The sequence below is a fragment of the Corylus avellana genome, chromosome ca10, assembly GCF_901000735.1.
Source record: "Corylus avellana chromosome ca10, CavTom2PMs-1.0".
Lineage (NCBI taxonomy): Eukaryota > Viridiplantae > Streptophyta > Magnoliopsida > Fagales > Betulaceae > Corylus > Corylus avellana.
In genome coordinates, this window is record NC_081550.1 from 19258695 (window position 1) to 19262953 (window position 4259).

Here is a 4259-nt window from a genome sequence, read left to right on the forward strand (position 1 = left end):
AGAATGTTTCTACAAAAGAATGGGCCCAGAAATTTTAAGAGAGTGGGCCCATTCTTTTGTAGAAACATTCTCTTGATTCTTAAACAAAAAAAAAAAAAAAAAACAACAACAAAGAGTGTGGGCCGGGGTCCAGAAATTTTCAAATCCGGGGCAGAGGTCTGCGGGCAGAAAAAAAAAAAAAAAACAGGTTTTCTTGCTTTATAAAAGCCAGAGATGCCCGAAGGCAAAGGGGGAGCCGTCAGAGTGGAATTTTTTAGGGTTTGCTCCCTATATCTGATTTGGTTTTATTTTTCAATTTCGTTCATTTTAGTTGAACTTTGATTTTTAGTACTTTGACTATGAGTTTTGTTCTCGTGGTTTCTAATTTAGTTCCTAACTTTTTATTTGATTTGGATTTAATTTTTAAGTTTTCAATTTTAAGAAGGTCATTAAGTTTTGTCTAAATTTTAAATTGATCCCACTATCAGTTTCTTGTCACGCCAGAGTCCATCTCAGCCTCAAAGTTAAATGCTTTTCCTCTAACACTACAAATTAATCTAGAATATGAGGATGAGAAGAACATTGTTTTTCTAGAGTGAGGACTTCAATTTTTTTATATTTATATTTTTATGGATGATTTAGCGCTTAATAATATGCCATTGATATTAGATGCTGGTATGAACTCGTGTGTCAATTGAGACACACGACATATGACAAACCATTTATTTAGATGAAAGAGTGATAGAGGTACCTATTTAAAATCCAGACAAATCGTAAGAGTCATATTCTTGAAATTAGAACCCAATGATCGACTAAATTCAAATCGGATAAAAACTTAGCAGCTAAATATGATTTAGCCCTTATTTTTCTGAGAATATACTGTCTATTCTTTAAAGATTAATTATTGAATTTTGGGGATGATTTTTCATTTGAGAAAAATTTCTATCTAACAAGTTTACTTTTATTCCTTATGATTTTTGTTCATATCATATGCTTATTTTATTTGGTTTGTTATGAATTGAAAATATATTGAATGCTTAATTTATCTTAATTTCCGATTAGAATAATTGATTCTCTACTTAGTTAATTTTAAAATATGTAATAAAATGATAGGTGGATCCTTGAAGCCCTAGTGGTCTTTCCCATTAATTTTTCCTTAACTCGATTTTAAATAATTTAATTTTGTTAATTTATTCACTCTATTGCTCCACTTCTTAGTGGAAAAACAAAAAACGAGTAATTTTATCGTTCTGGACAATAATAGAATTTTTACTTGAGTGTCTATCATTTCTGGTAGATCGACTGCACTTTTGTTTGCAATCTTTTTGATGCAATAGTGCACAGCTTTGATTATTGAGAGGAGGGAGGGAATCATAAATTTTTATTGGAAGGACAAAACATAAATGAAAAATATATTAAGATTGGAGGGCCAAAGCTTAATTGAATAAGAAATATTTTAAGATTAATATACAAAAAATAAAATTAGCATCCATTGTGTTGACAAATATACAAAATAATTTTTTCTTAATATATTTCAATTTTCAACTCAATCACTTATCAAAATGAAATCTGGACTAAATTTCACAATAATTCATCTTTCGATGAACAACATCAAAGAACCAGTCAGAAACTCATTTTCAATTTTGTTGTAAAGCATAGTTTTCGAAATATTGATGACTAAACATGTACTTTTAAAATCATAATTTAATTAAAATTCAATAATGATCAATTACAAGCCCAATGATGATTTTAAGAGCCACATCAACATCCTTAGAGGAACACGAAAGTGATAAAAGAATGACTTATAGCATTACTCATCAATTCAAGTGTGTTGAGAGTAGCTTTCCCTTAGAAAAGAATTTATGGACTTCTAAGAATGTTGTTTATTCCAAATCCCTTGACGGTTTATTTGTAACGCTCCCAAAATTAGCCTTGGCTAACTTGGCAGGGTTACTGGCAATTGCCTCAATTAAGCCAACTTGTGGCTAAATGAAGAATTGCCCCTCTAAGCACATTGGAAGTTGAATTACAATCTGAGAAGAATTATAAATCATTATGGGACAAATATATTCATCAAAATTAAAGACATGGAGCAACTAATAATAATGTAAAACAAACCTGATAGCAATATGAAGATTCTAAAGTAAGGTCCGTAGTGGCAACCGTGCCACTCCTGGGTTCTAGTGACAAACTTCCTAAAAGGGTAATAACAGCGTAAGTTTAACAACTTAGTAAGTAAAGCTCACAATTAGGTATGATTGTGCCCATTTAAGCATAAATAAATGTGCAGTTTTAGTAATCATTTGAAAAGAGCTATTGTCTCCGTTAATACACCATAAAAGTATTGTTTGGTTAATAAAGAGGATGGTGTACTCCATGTGGCAATCGCCTAAGTATTTTAATGCAGGAAAAACTAATGGTTTATAGGTCATAACTTTCATGTATGGTCTGCCCTAGATATTACTCATTCTCAACAGGGTTAACACTGTCCTGAGGGACCTGTAATGCAATGCCGGTGCCCCAGCCATTGCACGGTCTACCGTACATAACATTAGTGGCATGACCGAGTCCAACCTCAGGTGGTCCACACCAATAATGATGTCTGTCCTATAGTAACAGAGTCATTTGGGAATGACTGTGTCTGGGCACGAAACCATTAGATCCAAAGCCCACATAACAACACACACATTTGACCATAGAATGAAGTCTATAAAGTAAGCTCATAGCCATTATACCGCACGTACTGGTGTACCATATTATACAATGCATCTTGTTATTGAGTTAATAAAGCAATTACCAAGTAGTTACAAAAATGTTGACATGCTCATATCATACTCGTGGTCAGTCAACTGACATATCCCACGTTTTTAAAAGAGTATTCGTAAGTATTTTCTTACCTCGAGGCTTGTACGCTCATTCGAATCCTCCGACATAGCTAAATCCTGCTATAACGAAATACGACATGTCGTCATGCACAGTTCTAGAGGACCCTTACGAGTAAGATACTAAGCTTTATCCATTAAAAGGATTGCTAGACTTGAAAATACACGAGAGTGAGGCTTAAGGACAAATACCTAGTTTCCTGACCGTACGTCCGGGTTCGAGAGCGTACGTCTAGTCAGTGAGTTAGGAAATTCGGCAATAAGCTTCAAACTATATTTTAGGGCTTCTATAAAATCTATAGGCTTCTACATCTCCTCCTAGGCTAATAAACAGACACATGCAACGTAAGAAAACTCAACATCATGCAATACAAAGAATCAAAGAAGCTTTTGAAACTGTTTTGAAAACATTTATTGTTTTGTAAGGAAATGACATCTTTTAAAAACTCACAACATTAATAAAGCAATAAGAACGATATTGAGAATGTAAAACCGGCAAGGGTTTACCTCGGGAGGTGGCAAGAACACCAAGCTTCCTTCCTTCTCTCCCTCAAATCAAACTCACAAATCTCTCACACAAAAGTTTCTTAGAGAGTCTGGGGGCGTAACAATGGATTCAAGGGGGTCGGTATTTATAGGGTAGAAAAGCGGAGAGTGTTGCCAACTACTCGGAAAAGTAGCGGACGTCCGGTACTATTGGGGCGTACGTCCGGTACTGTTACACATTGGGTAAAAGGGTTTATCATACGTCCAAGTATTATCCAGGAGTTTTCCAAAAAGTAGCGTACGTCCAAGTGGTCCCCATTGCACTATTGTCAGGGTACGTCCGGGTGGTCCCCCTGCGTACGTTCTCTACTAAAAATAATAGCGTACGTCCAGTAACCTTGGCGTATGTCCTCTACTAAAAACAAGAGCGTGCGTCCGGTTCCCTGGGAGTTCGTAGGGTCAGAAATGGTAGGTTTGGGTTTCACTTCAAAGGCTTCATGGCTAAGTGTGAGGGCTATGAGATGGCTTAAGGTTTTCTGTTTAGTGCTGATTTAGAAGGCTATTAGCTCGTTGAGTAAGAGATTAAAACTCTTTTTAAAACGATTTAAAAAGTCGGGGTATTACATTATTAGACCGATGGATTTGTCAGAGGAAATTTCCGTCCTTCCAATTAAAGGTATTTCTTAACCGACATAACAGTTCAACAAATGCGGCCAGCTACCCAGTCGTTCTTCGGTCGTTTTTCTAGCGAATTTTCTTTGAAGAGGGATCATATGTCAACAAAGGAAAGAACCAACAACCCGACTTCTAAAGTTTACCGTGACACGTGATAAAAAAAACTGGCAGAAGTAATTGTAGTCTCCACCGTCTTTTGAAAATTTTCCTTGCTCTTTAGAAAAGTAACTTTCACTA